General features: G+C 51.8%; 1 protein-coding gene across 9 annotated transcripts in view; it reads left to right on the top strand.

Moving 5' to 3' along the window:
• The first annotated feature begins 1,952 nt into the window (after positions 1-1,952).
• The window catches only part of INPP4A (inositol polyphosphate-4-phosphatase type I A), a 148,516-nt gene continuing 127,471 nt past the window's right edge, over positions 1,953-22,997 (top strand). For 4 of the 9 annotated variants that reach the window (XR_012325579.1, XR_004521711.2, XM_073791066.1 and 1 more), the window contains exon 1: positions 1,955-2,190. The gene's annotated coding sequence lies outside the window, so the exon portion shown is untranslated. Of the gene's footprint in view, positions 2,191-22,997 lie in introns of all 9 variants that reach the window. The other 5 variants (XM_073791068.1, XM_033838124.2, XM_033838123.2 and 2 more) reach the window with 3 other exon arrangements.

The raw sequence follows: 22,997 nt of genomic DNA, 5'->3' as shown, positions 1-22,997 counted from the left end.
CCAAAACAGCACTGCTTAGCTCTTAATTATCGTATATAGATGATCTAAGTCAGCTTACTTATTGTATATAGACAATCTAGGTCCACATGTTTATCAGAATCCCTGGAGGGCTTGTTAAAACACAGATTGCTTGGCCCCACTTTCAGAGTTTCTGATTCAGCAGGTCTGGCATGGAGCCTGGGAACTTGCATTTCTAGCAAGTTCTGAGAGGATATCAATGCTGTTGTTTGGGTATCACATGCTGAGAGTTTCTGAAGGATGGGGATATTTTCCCACAAACACACTTCTAGGATACTTTCTTCTATCATGTTGTGATGCTTAGGGAATGCATAGTACCATATTTACCAACAAACCTGGCTCCTTTTTCTCTTGATAATGTTCATTCTACAGTGAAATTGGGGCCCCGTTCCTTGCTGCACTGAAATTGTAATTGATCTTTATAAGATTAACCTGAATTACACAACAGTCAAGTGACAAATGTTATTGGAAGCTTGATTCTCATTCAGTTTGTTACTATGCTAAATGAATGAATTGTTGAACTTTGATGTCTATTTTTAAATGTTTGTGAATTTAAATTTGTTACTTTTTTTTAAAGCCAGTGATTGAAAAACTCTCTTGGCTTGATTAAAGTTATCATGGCCATAAAATGTATTGTCTGAACACTTTCGAGAACACTTTTGAGAATGAAAGGGGACCTATTAATAATTTTGCTGGGTAAAAGATGTAAACTGGGGTTGTCCCAGCTAAACCAGGTATATTGGTCACCCTAATTTTAGAAAATAAGGTATAAAATTATTTTTGCATTTCCACAAGTTTGTTTGATATTTTGGATTTAATTTTACACTAGGGTTAAATTTCTGTCAATATTTCTATCCATTTATCTGAAGAAATAATAGAAAGCTTTTTGTTAGTAAATTAGTTTTCAGAAGAGAAATAAAAAAGTCAGAAAATAAATTAAACTTTAAAAAGTTTCATATTTACTTATTTTTATTCCAGACTGTTGTCTGCGTTTGGTTTTTGTGACATGGGGAAGCTCAGCTCTTATTCTAAATATTAGAGAATTTTTGTTTAATTTTCATTTCTTACAGGTTAATCTTTTCTTTTTAAAGTAATTTATAAATGTTTGTTTTTATACCTGAGGGATGTGAGGGCCAGCTGAGAAGGGTTCTGGTTTATTGAATTAAATTAGTTCTCATTCAAGAATTTTTAAGAATTTTTTTTCTGACAAAATTTAAAGATGAAGATTAATGTTTACATTCAGTCCAGTATTACCCTTGCTCAAGCAGAAATATTAAGGTTTAAGGTTATATTAAAGTGATTTTTCTTCCAAAACTTCTGACTCTTCTATTTCACATCCCCCCGCGCCCCCGCCATGGAAAAATAGAACTTTGGGAGAGAGGTGTAAGGAGCTCGTATTTGGTGAGAGTCTGTAAATGTATATTTATACAGTATGCCAGGACAATCTGGAAGGATGTTAGCAGTCTCTGTCTTCTTGCTTATCTGTTTCTTCAAAGTATGATTTTAATTTTTGCTTGTTTCTGGGCTGAATGTTCAGTTTCCTAAACTTCGCCAGGGGACTGCGTAGTCCGCACCCGGGGAGCGCGCTCACCGGAGGGCAAACGGCCGGAGCGGTTCCCGGGTCGCGACTCTTCAGGAGTCTTCTTCCTCAGGGATGCGTCGGGGCCTCCAAGCCTCAGTATTTGTGAGGGCGAAAATGCCATCGTCCAATTAAAGTGCAGAAGTTCAAGAACTCCTTGCAGGCGATTCGATCACAGCTGAGAGCTGGTCTTGCAGGAAGCCGAGAGAAGTCTGCGTGAGCAGCCGCGGAGGAGGACCGGCCGGGTGGGGTCGGCCCAGACCGGGGCTCGTGGAGCGCGCATGCGCGGCGAGGGGGCGGGGCCGGGGCGGGGCCGGCGTGGCCTCCTGAGCGGCGGCGGCAGCAGCAGCGGCAGCAGTAGCAGCAGCAGCAGCCTGGGCGGCGGGTTTGGCGCTGCAGCGCTGGCGGCAGGTTCGCGGCTGGGGTGGGCGCCGCGGACCCGGACAAGAGGACGAGCACCTGGAGCCCGGCTGCAGCCCACGACTTTGCGACCCAGCGGCGGCGTTGCTGCTGCGGGGCTCGGGCGCGCGGCCCGGCGGGACCGAGGACGGCGGGACGGCAGGGCGCGGGCGCCGCGGGCCGGGACGCGCCAGGTAGGTGGGCCTGGCCGGGCCGGGCCGGGGACGACGCGGCGGCCGGGAGCCACCGGGGACCTGGATGCTCCTCGGGCGGAGCGGGGAACGGCGGGGCGCGGCGCGCATCCCGATACCCGGCGCGCCGGACGCGGAAGGCGCCGGCGGTTGTCATGGAAATCGTACAGCTAGCGGTTCCCTGGTGGTGGCGTCTTCGGAGAATGATCAGACCCCGGCGAGCCCTAGCAGGATGACGCCCCGGGCCGCCTCGGGCTGAGGGTAGCGGGCGGCGGGGAGCCGGGATGCGGGACGTGGCGCCCCCGAGGCCAGGTCGCGGCGCCTGCTTGGTGCGTCTCCAGGGCTGGATCTAGTGACTCCAGACGCTGAGGCCTCGGGGTGTTTCGGGTGTAAACAGAACCGGGTAAAAATAAACATACACCTCGGTGTAGGCCCCCATCCTCCCAAACTCTTCCCTTTTCTGCCGGCCCACCGTCCCCGACAACAGTTCTGGCATCTTTGCTTTTGATATTTTCTTTCTTTATGGCTCTGCTAGTCAATGAATTGAGGCCTGGGAAATCTGCAGGGGTTTGTGACTGTCTCCTGAAAAACCAATCATGAATGTGTAGGCCACAGGAGATTGAAACACTCAAAACGTCAACGGTTAATTTACGTGTTTGTGGGCGAAGGGAGCGGTGATGGGCTCGGCTCTCCCTCCCCTTGTTGCCTGCCCTGTGACATTACATAATCATGTATTCCTCCTGCCCCGACTTCATCCCTAATGACAGATCATAAAAAAATATTCCTCTGGATAAGAAAAAAGTATAGGCGGTTGTAAAGCCCATCTTCTTGTGTTTTTGCTTTGCCACTTAATGGGTTTTGTGTTGAGAGGCTGCAGAAGAGTCGAATTTGATTTGCCACCTGCCCCTTAAAGGGGCATCTAAACCGAGGGAGTAGGAGGCGGGGTGGCAGTTTGAATGTTGCAGTGAGATTCTGCCTGATTCATCTCTGTTCACAGTGGATGGGGCGGACTGTGGGCAGTGGGGTTGGAGAGCGAACAGGCTGACTTGGATGTGAATCTTGAATCTGCCAGTTGCTAACTCTGGTTCTCAATTTTCTCATCTCTGGAAGGTGAGAACAGAACCTACTTTGCTGAGTTTGTTTTGGAATCTAGATGCTGTTGGCATTGGTAAGTGCGCATAGGCTAACTATAGATTGTCCTAGAATTAAGCCTAATTTTTCTTTGATTGAAAACAGGTTTTCTTTAACAGGAATTTTGTCTTTGGATTTAGGCTAGGGCCTTTGTTTGGGGGGTCCTTTGCTGAAATGTTTACTTCTGGAAGAGTCAGTTCACTGGTTTCTTTGAAGAAAGTTGAGATGATGGTGCTTGTGTGGGAAGGTCAGTGTGGTTGTTGTGTTGGAGGGCTGGTGTCAGGAGACCGCGATGCTGTCCGGGGGTGGGGGGTGGGGGGCGGCGTTGCGTGCGAACTGGAGCCCACAAGGCCTGGTTCCCTGTGGTGTCTTGCAAACAAGCCTCTGTAACAACAAGCCAGAGTTACATTTACAAGGAGGGTTTGCCCTGAAGACAGGGCTTAAAGGAATAAATGCTGGAAAAATACAAAGAGAAAGGAGGGCTGTATTTCTACTGAGCTCAGTGGTAGAATTAGTTGTACTAATTCCACTAGCCGGTTTACTTATCCAACTATTTTTCATTAGGCTTATGCTGTCTCAGAGTGTTTGTCTGCTCAGGTGCAAGTCCTGCCTCCCAGCTAGACGCAAAGTCAAGGGTAGACATTATAACTCATTGTTTTTGGAAACTGTATATTTTGTTGTATTGCTGTTAGACTTAATGCCATTAGTAAGTAAAAAAAAAAAAAAAATCAGTTTAAGGGAAGGATGAAATCAAATAATATACATAAGAGGTTGTAAGCTGTAAAGCTCTAGAGAGACAGGTTGTGTATGATAGAACTATTGACCGTTCAAGTCCCGTTAGCCAGCTGCCTGCCTGGGAGCATTCTCCTCAGCCAGCAAATCTGCAAGGGCACCAGAGGAATGGAAGCAAAAGGGTGTGTGGGACAAACTGATCCCCATCCCATGTCTTAACATTTCAAGAATCCAGTAAGACACAGTAGAGGGGGAGACTTTGGACCAAGACTGTTTTATCCTGGTTTCTTATGAAAAACTTCTTTAGAGATTATGTATTCCAGGAAGGGTCCTGTAGCATCATCAGCTACGCACAGTGTCAGGATGCTGTGGCTTTCACTGAGGGAAAAATAGCACAAATTTGCAGTGAAGAAGCCTTGATTATGTTGTTGCTGCTTCTGTGGAACTTGGTTAACGAGCTAGTCTTGAGAGATCCTTCAAAACAGCTTTTTCCAGTGTCCTGGAACAGAAGCTCTGTGAGGACAGCATATTCTAGGGAGACCAGTAGTAACACCAGGGTAGGCCTGCTTCATTTTGTCTCTCTGTGCTTTTAAGGAAAATACCATTGTGAACTTAATCCCCAGGAATTGACCTGTATTTTTCTATGCATATGCATACCTTGCTCTCTTAAAAATTTTTTTAAAAAAATATAGTATTTCAGATTCACTGAAAAGTTGAAAGAATAATCCAAAGAGTTCCAAGATATCCTTTACCCAGATTCTCCGAATGTTGACATTTGGTTTATCCTCTCTCATATTTGTGTGTGTGTGTGATTACTTTTCTCTGAAATGTTTAATGTTAAGTTGCAGACTTGATACACCTTTACTGCTAAATACTTTATTGTGTATTTCATAAAAACAAGGACATTCTCTTACAAAACAACAGCATGATTATTAGAAATCAGGAAATTAAATGTTGATGCAACGCTATTATTTAATCTACAGGTCTTTTTCAGATCTCGCCAGTAGGCCACTTTAGAGCAAAAGGAAATCCAAGATTCTGTGGTGCCTTAAACCATCCTGTCTCTTTAGTCTCCTTTAATCTGGAACAGTTCCTGAATCTGTCTTTGTATTTCATGACTTTGACATTGACATCTTTGAAGACAACTGCCTGTGTTTTGGATAATGTCCCTCCCCTTGGGTTTGCCCGTGGTTTCCTCCTGCCTAGATTCATATGATGCACTTTTGGCAGGTGTGGCACGGGGCGGTGCTGCAGCCGTCTTAGCGTGTCTCACGGTGGGAGGCATATGCTGTTGATTAGTCCCATTCACTGGTCCTGTCATCACTTCATTAAGATCCTGCCTGTCAGATTCCCTCACAGAAAGTTACCGTTTTTCCCTTTGTTGTTAATATGTATCTCATAGTAAGATCACTTGAGACTGTAAATATACTGTTACTCCTCATACTTTCACCCACTAGTTTAAGAATCCATTGATGATGCTTACCCAGATCAGTTACGATAGTTGACAGATGGTGATTTTCTAATTCCATGTTTCTTTCTACGCTTATCAGTTGGAATTGTACTAAAAGGAAGAACTTTACTTTCTCCCTCATTTACTCTTTGGTTTAACCATGTCTCCGCCCTCATGAATGAATTCCTGCTTTATACAATAGATTATAGTTTGTTATGCTCATTACCCACTCTTCTGCTTAAATTGTCCCAGACTTGGCCTGCAGAAGCCCCTTCCAGCTGGCCCTCCTGTCCTTTTGATGTGTTCTCATCATCTTTGAGGACTTCTTTACTTTCTGGCACAAAACCTCCAAGACTCAGCTTGTACTTTCCAGCCCTGGAATCAGCCATTTCTCCAAAGAGTCCAAGTTCATTTTAGTGGAGAATGATACTGAAAAACCCAGATCTGGGAGCTAGGTGTGCTCCTTGCTGCTTCCAGGCCTTTTCAGTGGACAGGTGTTCTCATTGTAAACATAAGTGGAGACACGTCATACAAAATTTTCTCTGCTTTACTTTTTAAATTTAATGCTATGTCCTGGGGATCTATACGCACTGACATGAAAAGTTTGGTCTGTATGCCAGAGTGTGGGTGTACTGTTATTTCCTTAACTGTCCTTTATTGATGGACTTTTAGGTTGTTTCCAATATTCTGCTCTAAAAATAGTGGGGAATCTGTGAACCACGTCATTGTCAACACAAATATTTCAGTCTCCTGGATCCCTCGAAGTAGAATTTCTGGGTTAAAGAGTAATATTAAATGGATAGCTTTGCCACATCGCCCCCTCACCCCTTCCAAGAAGCTTTATCACTCTGTGCATTCGTCAGTGTGTGGAATTGCCTCTTTCCCTTTAATTTGGCCAACACTGAACTGAAGAGTATAAATCTTGTTAATTTTTGCCAATCTAATGGATAAAGAAGACACTACTTTTTAAATTACATTTCCCAAATTACCAAAAATATTGAAAACCTTTTCTTGCCAGTTCATATTTTAGCTTCTGTGAATAGCCTGTTCATACCTTTTGACCATTTTTTCTTATGAGGTTATCTTGCTGGGTTGTGGAAGGTACTATAACTTCGGACTTTATTCTCAGCAGCCTTTGATGTCTCCTTTAAGGGTGATGCATTTTTCATCCTAAAGGAGAAGGAAACTAACATATCTGAGCACCCCTACGTTCCAGGCCCTGGGCCAAGCGTCCATATGCGTTCTCAGCAAGGTCCCGGGAGAAGGCCAGTGGTGTTGAGGGGGTGGCTGAGGCGAGGCATGATTAAGGCCCCACCTGGGAGTGATTGTAAGTGGTTGAACCGGGATTCAGACCCGGGTCTGTCTGGATCTAGTGCCGTCTCCACGAAATTACGTAGCTCCCTTCACAGGATTTTGAAATGAATGCTTTATGTGTCAGCGTGGACGTGAAAATCAGTTACCTGGAGTCCTCAGTATCAACAATTTCTGTCTCAGTAAAGGGCTTTTTTACTCAGTCCTGCTTGGTGAACATACACATCTCTCAAAACCATCTATTTTATTCCTGGAGCTATTGTGGACTCTGCAGTCAAACTTCCTGTAGGTCTCCAACTGGCTGTGTGACTTTGGGCGAGTGGCTTCATCTTTCTGTGCCCAGTTTTCTCACCCGCAAAACTGGGCTGATGGCAGCAGCAAACCCAGAGGCTTTGCTGGGGGCTCGAATGAGTTAATACACGTCAGGTGTGTGCAGTGGCGCCTGATGCCTGCTGAAAACCCAGGGGATGTACCTTAGGATGAGTCTATATGGAAAGCACGTGTGGGAGGCCGCGTGGAACTAGCGCAGCCTCTTCTGGTTGAGTTTAATCTCTTAACCATCCCTTTTGTCATGACCCGGCCGGGAAATGGGAACCCAGGGCCCCTGGGTGCTGTGTGCTTGTATCCTCTCTCTACAGACCTTGTTTGTGCCCTGTCATGGGCCTGCCAGCTAGCCCAGTTGGCCCTTCCTGTCTGCCCACAGCTGCTGACCTGGGACAGCTGAGACACTGCAGGCCTTTCCGTGTGCGGTCTGCTCAGTGGGGGTCACCTGGGAGGGTCTCAGAGGCAGGCAGTATCTGGTGGGGAGGGGCATGCTCTGGGGATAAAGAGGAGGTGTCCATTTTCTGGAATGGGGTCAGGAGAACAGACAGGTGTCCTCTGGCCTCCAGGAGGAGGGGAGGGGACCACTGGAGGGGCCAAGCGGCCAGCTCCCCTCAGCTCCCTTCCTCAGAGCCTGTCCCTCAGACACCTATTCTTTCTCCTGACCTCGAGCCCCTGCAGCGCCCCTTCTCTTATGCTTGCAGACAGGACTCTGAGGTCTCCTGAAACCCCCGGCCTCCCTCCCTGCTCCCTGCCCCATGCCTCCACCAGTGCCCTTGAATGTCTGGCATCAGTGGCTGTTACAGTAGCTGCCTGATAAAACTCACTCCAAGATGTGGAACTCCTTTCCTTCCCCGTCCTGTGTTGCTTGCATTTCAAGTGGTGCATTCTCTAACCCATGAATTAGAGCTTTCAAGACGGATGACCTTGGTGTGCATATTCTGGGAGAGCAAAAGAAATGCATTTAGGCAGGTGCGTGTTTCTGAGAGAACAGGTCCTGTTAGGAAATGAGGATGCCCAGTTCAGGAGTCTCCCTGGGGTTATGGATTATGGGGCGGGTCAGTTGGGGTGCTTTTGGCTGCCAAGTCAGCAATGAGGACGTTTACTGTCTCACAGACCTGGAGTCCTACTCTAGCAGCAGTTTTGAAGTTTCATCAGGACCTAGATGCTTCATCCCAGGGTCAGCGTCCCCGCAGTTATGAGATGGTCCTTAGCGTCAGCGAGACTGCGTGAAGGAGACACGCCAGCCAGTCCCCAGCCACAGGGTCTGCCTGTCCTCCCTCCGGTCTGTGGGAGCAGTGAGCATCATGTGGCCTCCCCGGACCCAGAACAGGAGGCTGTGGGCCGGCTGACTTAGGAGCGCTCCTCCGAATGTGGCCCCCAGACCCGCCGCATCAGCACCACCTGAGACTTGTCCGAAACGCAGTCTCAGGCCCCAACCGACCGACTGACTCAGAAACTCTGGGTTGGGGCCCAGCGATCTGTTGCGAAACAAGCCTTCCAGGTGATTCTGATGCAGGGTCCAGTTTGAGAATTGCTCCCTTAGTCTAATCAAGACCACCCCCCCACTCCTCAGCTGGATATGGAGCTGGTGCTTCCGGAATCCAGAGAGGACAGTTCCCAGAATAGGCGGACGGGAGGGAAAAGTTGGGAGGTCAGCCCACGGTGTCAGCCGAGGGGCGTGCAGAGCGTTTAAGGAGCCTGTGGGCGGCTTTGCCCTCCTTGGCCCCCTGCCGCAGTGTATGGGCCCAGCTGAGTGTCCCAGCTCCCGTGCCCGCAGTCTCTCCAGCCCCTCTGAGCGGGGCCCATGCCCTCCCTGCAGGACTCGGCACTGAAGGGGGCCGCGTTGGGAGCGCCGGCCCCAGCTTCTCTCTCTGGCCCAGTGGGGATGGGGTGCGCGGGCCCTGCTGGCTCACTTTCCTAAGCGTGTTCAGGTGTGTGGGGTTTGCACCTGCTGCTACTTCTCACTCAATTAGGAAGAAACAGGGAGCAGTGCCGTTAGGAGGGGCTTGGGGAACGCGGAAGGAACGGGCCTGGAGGGGCGGCAGCCTCAGGGACTATTTATAATGGCAGTGGGGTGCGACCTGCTTTATCGTCCCCTTTCGGAGGCACAGCCTCACCTTCACGCTCGGGTGGAGTAAAACAGCCGCCTCCATGGTGTGATTCGTGGGATCAGACTAGCCCACTGTTCCAGACCTTTCCTGGAACTAGGGAGCCGAGGTATTTCTAGATTTTCTTGACTTTGCACGGCTTTCAAGGTTCATCCTGATACACAAAAGTGATGTATGGGAACCTCACGCTGAGCGCCTCTGCATCGGTGCTGACGGCCCAGGAAGGAAGGGCAGCCCAGGGGGAGGGGGCCTGGGGAGGGTCCAGGATAGTGTCTTCAGACGGCAGTGGTTTGTGACATCAATTTGAGATTGTAACCGGCATTAAAAATGTTTTTGAAATAAAATAGAAAATATCCAAGTATATTTCCTACAGGGAGGGTAAGCATTTTTTTGATCCCACAGGTAGTGACTTGCACGTGTGTGTGTGGGTATTGTCACGGTGTGATTTTTTCTTCCTGTGGGTTTTTTTCAAAAAGTATTAAATCCGAGGGTTGAGCACGGGGAGGAGGGGGCTCCGTTGGACGTGTACGGACGGACACGGGGTCTTTTGCCGGGGAGGGGGCCTCGGGGGGGGGGTGCGTGGCTTACTCCAGGTGGAGAGCCACGGATGGGAAACGAGAAGGGCCTTTTAGCGGTGTGGGCCGGGGGAGTGGAGCTGGAGCCCCAAGGACAGCAGGGAGGGGTCTGAACTTCCTGGTCTCACTCTGGTTTACTGTTTGTGGTGTTTGACCACCTGGACCAGATCCTCCTGAAGATGTTGGGGGTCCTCAGCCTGGCCACTCTGAGACTGGGGAGGCCGTGGCAGGGAGTGTGTCGACTTTTCAGAGGTTTAAAATGTGACTCTGGACGCCTGACCCATCCTTCTGACAGGGCGGATCAGCATATGGTGACCTACAGAGGGAGGGCGGGGAAAGGGGGTAGAGGTGGAGACAGATGTGGACAGGTGTCTGCGTCTGGCTTGTTTGGAGGCTGGCCCCACTGTTGCCTGTGAGCAGTGACAGGACAGCTCCCACGTCGCCCTGGCTGCCGTTGGGACGGGGTGATATGCATTGTTTCACGCCGGGGTTAGTCTGGTTTGTGTCACAAAGCATACGCAGTAATGGCTTCGGGGTGTCAGTGTCTGTTTTTTGAGGGGGGCAAGTTGGATTGTGGGAAGAGAAAGTGCTGGACAAGAACCTGAGTCAGCTTTCTCATGTGTAAAATGCGGAAGGTGCCTGGCTCACGGGGATGGGGGCGGGTGCTGTGTGGATTAAATAGTATTGATACAAGCAGGAGAGGTCTGGGCACTGCAGCTCTGGACCAGTGCCGGTCCAGGGAAGGTACCGTCTCGCAGGAGGTCCGGCGTTTCCCCTCTCGACTTTGCAGTCTCGATTACCCTTTTTCCTACTGTGCCCCTGTTCTAAAAAGCGTATTCAAAAGGCTAGAGTGCATCCCATCTCTCAGTCCTTCCCAGGGCACCTCTAAAGGGAAATGCTGCAGAAGAAGGAGGTTTTGAGAGGTAGGGGACTGCCGGCAAAGGTCAGAGGAGAAGGATGTGGGCAGAAGTGGGAAGAGGGAAGTGAGAGTGGCCTGGGCTCATAGATGTTTAGTCAGGTGGCCACTGACCCAGCTGTCTTCTACTGACACTTTTTTTTTTCTCTAAAGCACATAGAAACTTGTGATTGTGTGCAGTGGAATGGTAAGTATTTTCACATTTCTTAGTCATTGCTTCGACTGTGTTCTGCGTAAACACACGTTAAACCGTATGATCGCATTGCCTAATTGGGTGCTGATCAGATGGCCAGTAAAATGGAGTCATTGGTGGAGCGTGTGCCAAGCAGCCTCAAGGTGCCCCAGAATCTTCCACGCGTTGTTACTGCTCTGGCTTGGAAGAGGAGTGGTGGGTGAGTGGGTTGGCCTTGCGGAAACACCCTGCTGGTCGACAGGCCCACCTGGGGGAGGAGGAAGGCGCGTTTGGGTTTTACCCCCGGCTTGCAGGTGATTTGGGGAAGTCGGGCCTGAGTGTTACCTTCTCCTTCCTTGTTCATCTAGTGAAGGTCAGTCCCTGCATTCCTGCCCCCTTGGCCCCCAATCCTGCATCGCAGTGGAACTGTGATGGTGCCTGAGGGCTGCATGGGCGAAGTCTTGTGTGTGCTTGGTTTGGTGGGCCTCAGGCTCAGACACAGACATACATGAAGTCTATTTAGGGAAGTGCTTCTGGAGTCTGTGGCCTTGGAAGCCCACCTCCTGCCTCGTGCTCTTTCACTTTCCCTCCGCTCTGTAGTGACTCAGCAGCAGCTTTCCAGAATGGAGAAGCTTCGTGTCAGAGATGCTGGAGGACCCCGGGCGTGTCCGTGGAGATGGACGCTCCCTGTGTACCACGCAGACCAAACTCTTCCTGGTCCAAGTAGAGCATCCGGTGCCGCCCCTGGCTCCTCCACCTGTGCCCCATCCCCACACCCCGACTCTGAGGCTCTTTGCAGGAAGTCCCCCAGTGCAACTGCACTCTATGTTGAAGCCCAGATCCTTGTCATTCTCCATGGACTGATGGAGACCACTCTACTCTCTGATATTTTGCCTTGATAATTTATGCACAGTTATTGTCTGGTTCAGCTCTGGATTCTCTCTGGCAGCTTGACATCCTTCCCTGACTTCTCCACTTACGTCTCTCTGACCTCCTTTTTACTCTGTTTTTGACCTATTTTATTTCTTTTTAGCCATCCCTGACCTTTTTTTTTTGTGGTACGCGGGCCTCTCACTGCTGTGGCCTCTCCCGTTGCGGAGCACAGGCTCTGGACGCGCAGGCTCAGCGGCCACGGCTCACGGGCCCAGCCGCTCCACGGCATGTGGGATCTTCCCGGACCGGGGCACGAACCCGTATCCCCTGCATTGGCAGGCGGACTCCCAACCACTGCGCCACCGGGGAAGCCCTTGTGTGTCTCCTTGAAATGCCATTGAGCCCGTGAGAACAGGAACGTGTCTTGATAGCAAAAATAATCTTGGAAATGGTTGGTGTTCTGCGTGTGATTTCTCAAGACACGTGTTTTGTGATTATCATTATAGGTGCCTTCGAGCTGTTATGATATTTTGAATAACTTCAGCAGAGGGAGGATGATCTTTGCATTTTGAGTCAACTTAATTACTTAATCATTCTTTAATTAGTCAAATATCTTTACCAAGCTAGGTATTCACCTCGTTGGTCAAAGACAGAAGAAAAGCCAGCAGATGGATTGGGAAGCAGGGGCCTTGTGCAGGGTTGTTTCACTGGCTCAAAGAGAAAGAATGCTTCCGTGACAGTCGTACCGCCATCTTGGTTAAGAAGCTCCGGGTTTTAAAATTAATCTCCATCAGTTCCTGGCCTGGGACAACATAAGCCTTTTGCACTGGGGACTTGCCGATCGGGCTGTGACCCCGTGTGCTCTCAGGGCATCAGGTCACGCCGTCTAGTGTGCAGGTTCGTTCCTCGTCGCAGCAGCCAGCGCAGCCTCAGCACCTTCTGTGGCCAAGAGGGTTCTAAGCTGTAGTGGGTGTGACTCATTTCAAACAGGATTAGATGAGACACGATCAAATTCCAGGGCCATAAATCGCTGTATCATTCCTTGGAACTGGACGTGACAGGGTCTGACCAGTGTTAGAGACCCGTAGGTTGGCTGTTCCCTAAACTCTTAAGGGTTGTACCAGTGTTTGTCATGGCAGCCAGCAGCCCATGGCTTAGACTGTGAACCTAGTTTAGTGGACTAACTGTAATGAATAAAAAGGGGCTATTTTTACCTCATAACCTAGATTTGTCTGGACTGAATATGCAAGCCAAGCTATTAAATGTTTGGGGCAGTAAACAGGAATTCAGTATTTTAAGTCTTTCTGAGCTTGGTAGTGGGGCAGGCCTGGAAGTAGGATTGGTTGTAGCTTTTTTAGGATTATAAGTGTTGACTGCGTTAGGAAGGAACTGTTTTATGAAATAACTCTATAACGAAGTGAATCTTCTTATGCTTATAGGGTCTTGTGAGAATGTACTCACCCTAGCCTGGAGCCCAGGGTAAATTTGAGAATGCTTTGTTTAAAGGTCTCTTTCGGGGAAAATGGGACTGTTAATGAACTTAAATCTAAAATAGTATCCTTCCTTATCCCCAGCTCTCAGCATTCCAGGATGGTGGCGTTCTCCACCATTGGATATAAGTGAGAAATGGTAAAGTTGTTAGGATTAACACCTGGTCGTGTGTAACAGAACAAATCGGAAGGAAAAGAGGCTTAGTTAAAGTAGGCATTTATTTCTCTTTATCTACTGAGGTCTGGAGGTGGGCAATCAGAGCTTGTGCCCTACCATCCCTAAGCCCAGGCCTCACGTCCAGGACGGCGGCTAGAGGTACACCGAGCTCGTGGGCGTTCCAGACACCAGGCCGCAGGAAGGCAAACTTCCTGAGAACTCCTCGTCGAGCTCTGTCCTTGTATCTTGTTGGCAAGAGCTGAACCCCTGGCCACACCTAGATGCCAAGGAGGCACGCAACCCCATGCCAACCGAGTCAGGGTCCTGGGCCTGTTTCTAAGGAGGAAGGGAAGAATGGACATCGGAGGCACAACTAGCTGTGTCTTGCCTGCAAGTTGTTATCTGTTTTGAAAGATGAGTTTTTGTGCTTGTTGGGAAAGTGTTGGCAAAATTTCTGTGGAGAAACCAGGCGCGGGCGTCTAGCTAAAAACTCAAGGGCCTAAGACCTTTCTCACTTCCACATGGGCCTTCATACTCGAGCCTGAAAGACGTCACTGTTCCTTTTGTGCCTCCACTTCCTCATTTAAAGAACAGAAATGGTAGAAGTCTAATCTGAGTTCTCAGGGCCAGTGCTGAGCTCCGCAGACTGGAGTTGCTTTTCCCCAGTAGCTCCCTCCGGATTTCTGGACCCATGGGTGTGTTCAGAAGGCAAGGGCTGCCTGGGCGTGGGGATTTCAGGCAGAGTGTGAGATCCAGGCGAGGGCCAGTGGGCGAGATGCCCTGAGTGGGAAGAGGCCTGGAGTGGGAGGGCCTGGGAGAGGCAGAGAGCTTCTCTTTCCAGAGCCATCCTCGCCCTGAGCCTGCCACGGACATGCCCCCTCCCCAGAGGGTTGGGGGAGGGCCGGCCTCGCCAGCGGAGTTGAGAGACGCCTGGGTCTGCTTGTATCTCTCCTGCCTCTTTCCCTCCTCATTCTGCTTTTCCTTGCAGAAGGGTGATCCCAAGTGCCTCGCTCTCTGTCCGATGAAAGGGATCCCATAACTCTAGGTGTCAGCGGAATCGACTGTGTTCTGCTCTTCGAGGCATTTGCATTTTAAGAAGGATATATGTGCGAGCAGTGCCTACACTCAAAACCTCTCGGATGGTCGGACGGCAGACCCAGGAATAAGAGGAGCCTGGGGCCCTCCCTGTGCCACCAGCCGCTGGGCGTAGCGTGTGTCTGCTGCACATCTGGGTGAAGCTGGCCAGGCCAGCTGCTCCCGTCACCTTCCCCCCACCCCAGTCCAACGCCTGTGTGCAGCACGTGCCTCACACCTCTCGTGTGCTCACACGCCAGTCAGGCGTGCACTTACGCCTGCCGCTTGCACACGTGTATACACGCTCACTGTGCGTGCGTGTGCATGCCCACGCGCCCCTCCCCCTCCCCACCCCCCTGCAAGGAGGCAGTAGCCCCCGGAAGTTGAGCTTCTGGAAGGGCCGCGCATTACTTTCTGGTTGAGTGGAATCCCCGGGGGCTCGGGGTCTGGATGTGCACGTATTCAAGCATCTTTACCAGAAACACTCCCTGAACTCATGCTCCTGAAATCAGGAGCTTCCTTTTGTGTTTCCAAAGCTAACGATGAAAATCTGCTCGTGTGTAATAACAGCTTTTCCTGGCCTCTGAAGACTTCTTAACTTCGCCTTTTAAAAAAGGCAAGGACCACCCCAAGACCCTTTCTTGTCTTCTCTCCCAGGGGCAGCTCCGCAGGCAGTGGATGAACCGGGCGTCTTTCCTCTCACCCCAGCATCTCCGCTGCCTGAGCCGGTGCTGGTCTCCCAGATTGTTTTGCTGTCCAGTTCTTTCTCAGTAGAAACATAGTTTGTTTTTTCATGTTTGTGGGTGAAATATTTTGCTTGCGGGAGGTGACCGTCGAACTTCATCGAACTACCTTTCCTTCCCGTCACGGGTGTGCCCGTCCCTGTGTTATTTGCGACTTGCCTTCCCATTCCACAGGTGCCCCGGTGACCAGAGGCTGCATGTGTTTTTCAGAGGAAACAAAGACTGCTGGGACACCCTAAGTATGCAGTGTGAATGCAGAAAGTGAAGCCCTGCTGGAGGCAGGTGGTTCTGATTAACATGTTTCGTCTCCCCCTGTTGAAGGGGCAGGCGCTGTCACGGGGTGGGCTGGGGGAGTCCTGGAAAGCACTGCTGCCTGTGGGAGGGGGCTGTCAGCACAGGTCGTGTGGCCCCCGGCCTGGTAACCCTTGCCGGGGACATAGTGGCACTCGGGGAACATCTGAGTTCCAGACGGCAACAGCACAGGCCCAGAGACACTGAAGTGTGAAGGGAGCACCCATGGGGGCGCAGGATATGGTCCTTGGTCAGGGACTGACCCTTGATGCTGAGGAACTAGATACCCTGAGTGCCTGGTGTGGGTCTCTCTGCCACCCCCTGCCCCCCAGGTTGAGTGGCCTGAGAGAGGGTGGGTGGCATGGTCACTTTAACGGTGTGTAGGCAACTGTGGTTCAGATGAGGCGGGTGAGTGCTGGGCAGCTAAGAGGAAAAACAGCATCAAAGTAAGATAATCTACTCTGGGCACCTTGAAGAGCTGGTGTGGGGAGTGCTGAGTGGCTGGGTCCCCTGAGCCCCATGGTCGGGAGGTCCTCTCACCCTCTCCTTCCTGGTGTGTAGTTCCTTAACAGTAACTCCTTAAGGGTCTGGAGGAATTGCTTAAGAGGTGCACTTCTGCTTTACTGCATTTTATGGGGATGTCATGTCCCACGTGGTGTTCACCAGTGTGAAGATTGTTCTCAAGGGACATGCCCAGTGAACACAGCAGATCTGGGGTGTCCTAAGGCATCAGCGTCCTTCAGGGCAGGGACAATAGCTCAGTTTTCTATTCCCAAGAGCATCCTACAGTGCCTGGCACAGAATCGGTGTGTAATCAATGTTTGTTGAATGAACGAAAGAAAAAAGCTACTACGCCATTGTCAGAAGTGAAAGGAAAGCCTCAGGCTCTCCTGGGAACATAGCCTGTTACCTGGATATCAAGTTGGGGTTCAGTCTAACTTAAGAAAGGGAGGTGAGCCCAGAGCCCGTGGTCGTCCCAGTTAAGTTCTCAAGGTGAAACCAAGCCCGTCAGCTTGTCCCCCTGCACCTGAAGTGTCCTCAGCGCACGCTCCTCACCCCGCTGGCTGGAACCTAAGGCTCTTCTGCCCCTCTGGGAGGAAGGAGCCACACCTCAGGGCTTGGTCAGCCTGGATGTTTGCTTCCTAAATTTAGTGAACCTAAAAGAGGAATTCTGTTTGCACATGCACAGGGTTGTGAGTGGAATCCTAGGGACTTTAGAGAAGCCGGGAGGATAGGGCGCACAGGAAGGGGGGCCTCCTCCTCTCCTGGGCCTTGCGGGGAATCACAGGGCTTCACGGAAAGATGAGTTTTGTGTCAAGGCTGGGGGTGGTGTCTCGAGCTGGGGGACTCAGGAGAGAAGTGTGGGCAGGATGGGGTAACACGTCAGGAAGGGGGCTCAGGAGGGGCGGGACTGGCTCAAGATTCGGGACATCATTCATCCCACCCCGGAGTTTCTTCAGAGTTGTTTTTTTCGTTTTTTTTGCGGTACGCGGGCCTCTCACTGCTGTGGCCTCTCCCGTTGCGGAGTACAGGCTCCGGACGCGCAGGCCCAGCGGCCATGGCTCACGGGCCCAGCCGCTCCGCAGCATGTGGGATCTTCCCGGACCGGGGCACGAACCCGTGTCCCCTGCATCAGCAGGTGGACTCTCAACCACTGCGCCACCAGGGAAGCCCCAGAGTTGTTTTTTTTTAATATTTATTTATTTTGGCTGTGCCGGCTCTTCGTTGTAGCACGCGGGATCTTTTAGTTGCAGCATATGGACTTCTTAGTTGTGGCATGCACGTGGGATCTAGTTCCCTGACCAGGGATTGAACCCGGGCCCCCTGCATTGGGAGCGTGGAGTCTTAACCACTGGACCACCAGGGAAGTCCCTTATCAGACTTTTAAATTCTGTTTTGTTTGTATCTTATTGGTTGTTTGGTTGATTGATTGATTGACTGAATCATTATTATCATTTTACATGACAAAAGCAACTCCTAGTCTTCTGTGGTCTGAGAAGGTCCTTAGACTGCAGTGTTCTTATGACCACCCCTGTGCAGTAATCAGGTTCGTGGGCCAAAATTGGCTTCCTGGTCTCCGCTCAGGGCTGGGCCAGCAGGCGTGGGCACCACAGCTCCCTGAGCCCTGCCCAGCCCTGGGGCCTGATGCTGGGTGGCCGAAGTGCCCAACCACAGGCAGGATGTCCCCAGATCCTGCAGTGGTGGCAGTGAAGCCGTGTCTCTGAAATGACAGAAATGAAACCAGCACCAGGGAAGAATATTCTAAACGGCCTGTGAAAACTGGGCTGTGAGAGAGACGAAGCACCGGGGTATGCAGAGCCCCAGAGATATGTGTTCCTAGAAGTGGATACAGCGTCTCAGGATCCTCTCCCTGCGATGAAACAGCCAAGCGGCTGCTTTGGTGGCCCCCCGTTCTCCACCGTCACGCTCTCCCTAGGATCTCGTGGGGTCTCTGTGCAGTGGGCGCGGAGCTGCCATGAAACATGGTCGAGCCCGTTGGCCAGAGGCCGGGGAGGGGGCTTTGGTAGTGAGCGATTACAGGAACAGGGCTTGGCTTGCGTCCGCTAAGGCACGCTCGGTCTCCAAGGTTCTGGGGCTCTGGGACTCGGAGCATACGTGTCCCTGTGCCATATACTGCAGTGACATAGTCGGTGGAAGACATGGACGAAGGCGTCCAGTTGGGGAGGAGGGAAGTGAAGGCAGAGAGCGAGGGGTGCTGATGCTAGAGGGGTGATGGGGGTCACTGCCAGAAACCGGCACGGCCCCCTCCTCCATTCCCCCACCTGCTGGGGTGACAGTGCCCCAGAGTACGGCCCCCTCAAGTCCCCCATCCTTGCACTAATGTCACTTGGTGCGAGTCCTCGAAACCTGCCTGCTCTTAGTTCGATTAGACAAATGGGATGACATCCTGTGTTATGTGTTCCAATAGGCGTTCACTTCCGTGGTTCAGAAATTATAAGGTTCAGCAGGATATGTGATAAAGTCTGCCTCCTGCCCCATCCCCCAGCCACCCAGATCCCTTCCCTGGAGCCACCAATGCCATGTGCTTCTCATGTATTCTTCCCTAGGTATTCTGTGTACAAGTCAGCCAAGTATGTGTATGTTTTATGTGTACATATGTTCACGTTTACCTTTTTATTGCACCGGTGCTGTCGCGCTCCATGCTCTCTGGGGCCTCCCCTTATGCGCTGACTGTATCCTGGTACTCTCTACACGTGGGAACATAGTTTCTCTTTGTTTGGCCCAGCTGCACCGGGTCACCCTGCCAGGCTGTACTGTAGATTCTTTAAGCAGATCTCTCTTGATGCGTGGTGGGCACTTTCCAGCCCGTGCTTGGCACGAGTGTGGTTACTGCCCCACCCTGTTCTGAGGGGTGGATGGAGTATCACCCTGGCTGGAAGGAGAGCATGGCCTTAGATGAGGTTTGAACATTCCTCCGCATTTCCTCCTATTCTCACCTGGCCTGTAACTATTTCTTGCTTAGATATTATTTGTAAGATACGCTTTTTAGAATTATCGCCTTCTAGTCACACACAGACTTTTCAAACGGGTCTGTAGCATCCTGAACGAGGCTGGTCAAGGCTACCTGGACCTCAGCTTCAAGAACAGTGGCTCTCCGGGCTTCCCTGGCGGCGCAGCGGTTAAGAATCCACCTGCCAACGCAGGGGAGCGGGTTCGAGCCCTGGTCGGGGAAGATCCCACATGCCGCGGAGCAACTAAGCCTGTGCGCCACAGCTACTGAGGATGTGCTCTAGAGCCCGCGAGCCACGACTAGTGAAGCCCGCGCGCCTAGAGCCTGTGTTCCGCAACAAGAGAAGCCACCGCAATGAGAAGCCCGCACACCGCAACGAAGAGTAGCCCCTGCTCGCCACAACTAGAGAAAGCCCACGCGCAGTAACAAAGACCCAACTCAGCCAAAAATAAATAAATTAAAAAAAAAAAAAAAAAGAACTGTGGCTCTGAGGGGCACTCCTCTGCCTGGCCCTGCAGGGCTGAGCAGCAGGTGCTACAAGAGGCTCTGGAGGGACGTCTCTGACAGCCGGGCCCGGGACTGCACAGCGCCTGGGGAATCGAGCCGATTTCCAGCTGTGGTGGTGGGCTGACGCTGTTCCTGGCTGTGCCCTCCCAGGGTGTCAGCCGCTCCCACCATCACGCTGTGTGTCTGGAAGGGAAGGGAACGATCCGGACACGGGCACTGTACATGCGGACGACTCGGAGTCATGTTGGGTGGTCGTCGTCAGCTTCTGAGTCTGCCAGGCGGCCCTGGCAGTTCGCCACTGGAGTGGGTGCGTGTGGGCAGGGGCGTCTGCGAGGCCCCCCTTCAGGCCCGGGAGGTGGGCTGGCGGAGGCTGCTGACACCTACCTGCCTGCTCACGTTCCCTCCCGTACGAGGTTTCAGGCACAAGGAGGGGGGAACGTGGCCGCACGGCCCAGGGGTGCTCCAGGGAGCAGGACGCGGTGATAACCCCTCAGGGCCGTCCCAGGAGTGTGTCTGGGAGGCTGCGCACAAGACCCAGGTGGGGTCTCGCAGGACAGGGCCGAGCTGTGAGCCCTCCGAGGGGAGTGAGGGGCGCGCGGACGTTAGGCCTGAGCCCCTGGGGTCTGCCAGGCTGAGGAGCGCCGAGGGGCGCCTCCTTCTGCCCTGGCTCGGTCCTGACATGCTGCTGTCCCCTGTCTGCCCTGGTGGTGTCTTGTCAGGAGCCCAGGGCACATGTCTCCCATGAGTGAGCCCAGCCCTTGCACCCGTGCAGAAGGTCAGACGAGAACGGGTGCAAAGAAGACAGCTCAGAGGGCTGCTCTCAGGAAGCCAATGGGCTTCCTCTTTCTGTTCATTTTTTTCATTAAGACACCCTTGAGATTTCGAGGCTCCGCCTTGAGCCCTTTGTGGCGGGCTGCTCGCGGCCTGTGAGAGAGGGATGGTCTTCAGATCTCACGCAGGCTGGAGACAGAGTGGCGGGGCCCCTGCATGGGGGCAGGGGGAGGGCAGAGGCGCCTCCAGGATCCGGGCCTCATCCGCGCAGAGCCCGGAGGGCAGCTGCCGGCGCCAGAGGAAGTGGGATTATTGCACATCGTGTGTTTCAACACTGGGACCCACCCCTCAAGAAGGAAAACCGAGAGTGGGGCCGCGGAGCCAGGGCTGAAGAGATGGAGAGAAGGGGACAGAGGGCCAGATGTTAACCACCCGGTCCTTTGCTGGCCCAGCTGGCCCTTCTCCCGGGTCCGCAGGGCAGGGCTCTCGGGGCCCACCCACATTGGGGACCCGCCTCCAGCCCCTCCTTTGGCAGCTGCAGGGCCTGTGGCTGAGAGGAGCGCTTCTGCTGTGTTTATCCAAGGTTAGGAGGCCCTGATCACAGCTCACGATGCCTGAGGTCCTCTGTGAGAGGTCAGCAAAGGCCGCCCGTGGAATAGCTGAGTTATTGTACTGGGTGTTTAAGACAAATGCCTGTGGCAAAATTGTATTTTTATGTAGGATGAGCTAAGAGTTTGGGCAGCCTTGGAAACTCCCTCTTGAGACAGAATCAAGAGAGACAGTATATGTGAAGGAGGTTTTTAAATGTCAGCAGGCTCACTGCAGCATAAGGCTGTAGCTCTTTTGCATAGCTTGAAGGACTGGCTCATGGTCCAGGGAGGTGGCAGGAACCGTCCTTCACGAATTGAGGTTCTCGAACTCCTGCTGTGTGCCGGGCCCTGTTCTGCTGGCTTCGCTCATACTTCCCACTTCATCCCCTGTATCAGTTTCCTAGGACGGCTGTCACACATTCTTACGAACCTGGCGGCTTAAAACAAAAGAAATTTCTTTCTCTTACAGTTCCAGAGGCTAGAAGTCCAAATTAGCGTCACAGGGCCAGAATTAGGGTATCAGCAGGGCCATGGTAGCTGCAGAGGAGAATCCATTTCTTGCCTTGTCCAGATGGTAGCCGGCTTTCCTTGGCTCACGGCCCCCTCCTCCATCCAGCGCCAGCTGTGTAGCTGCTTCTCTGTGACTGTGCCTCCCTCTGCTTCCGTCACATGGCTTTCTTCTCTTCCGTCTGAAATCTTCCTCAGCATCCTTTTTCTCGGGACATTTATGGGGATTTAGGGTCCACCATATATTTCAGGATAGCTTCTTACCTCAATATCCTCAACTTAATCACATCTGCAAAGTCCGTGCCATGTAAATAACACTCACAGGTTGCAGGGCTTAGAACGTGGACATCTTTGCGGGGGGCACTATTTGGCCTCCCACGTGGCGCAGCAGCCTGGTGAGGAGGGCACCGCCCGACACAGCAGACAGAGTGAGGAAGCCCAGGCTTGGCACAGCTGAGGCTGTTAGGCGGCCACGGTTCGTCCTCCTCCTGGACCTGCAGGAGGGCCATTTGCTGGACATGCACTCAATGAACAGATAAGTCGTCTTCCTGTGTTACACTGGTTTGGAAAAGTAAGAGCTTCGGATCAGGGGCCTGTGCGGCACCTCGCTAGGGGCACGTTTGTTGATGAGTGAGTTCGTTTCACTGTGGCCAGGTGGCCCTGGGCAGTCTCGTTGTCCTCATCTGTGAATTGAGGACAGAACAGCCTGAGGGTCAGATGGTATCACCTGGGTGAAATGGCCCAGCAAGGGTCTGTGTGAGGGGTCCTTGTTCAGTGTGAGTTCCTGGTCCCAGCAAGGAGAAGTCACATGAGCAAGGCCAGGTGACATGAAGGAGGGATTGTGTTAATACCCGGAAGAAATAGTGGGATTTGTGCAAATAATTGGGATTTGTGCAAATAATTGGCTCATTGATGTGACAAACACTTATTGAATGCCTGCCTGTGCCAGGATGTCAAGGGGGCGAAAGGGAAAGAATAGCAGACAACACCTACCACTCCTGCCCTGGGGGGAGGGGAGCCGGAGGACAGACGTCTAAAAGGTCATTTCCCGATTGTGGACTGAGAGAAGTCGTCTTTGATTTGAAGATGAATAGATATGCCTCTATTACATATTTATTTATACTTACATAGTATAAATAACATGAAAATTCATGGTGGTCCAGGGGGAGGGGGGTGGTGGTGGGATGAATTGGAAGATTGGGATTGACATATACACTAATATGTATAAAAAGATAACTAATAAGAGCCTGCTGTATAAAAAATAATTAAAAAATAATAATAAATTCATGGCGGTCCCTGTTCCCGAACCTGGAGCCACGGAGTCAGAGGGAGACCAGAATTGAGTCAGTTATCTGTATCTTCAGCTCATCTTCCTTTTCTCCCCCGCCTTGGTGGCTGGCCGTGGGTCCCCAAGACCCCTCAGTTGCTTGTTGTAGGTCCTTGAAGTCCCCTCAGTGGCTGGTCATGGGTCCCCGAAGTCCCGCACTTGATGGCTTTCAGGTCCCTGGTGACTGACTAGACCCAGTTACCTCCGTCCCCAGGAAGTGGGCCTGCTTGCTATCCCTCTCTACACTGAGCCCCCGCTCGGGTTGGGCCTGGGGTTTCTCCTCCCGGTG

Source organism: Tursiops truncatus, chromosome 14 (assembly GCF_011762595.2).
Source record: "Tursiops truncatus isolate mTurTru1 chromosome 14, mTurTru1.mat.Y, whole genome shotgun sequence".
NCBI classification, from domain to species: Eukaryota; Metazoa; Chordata; class Mammalia; order Artiodactyla; family Delphinidae; genus Tursiops; species Tursiops truncatus.
This window is presented reverse-complemented; position numbering and strand designations above follow the sequence as displayed.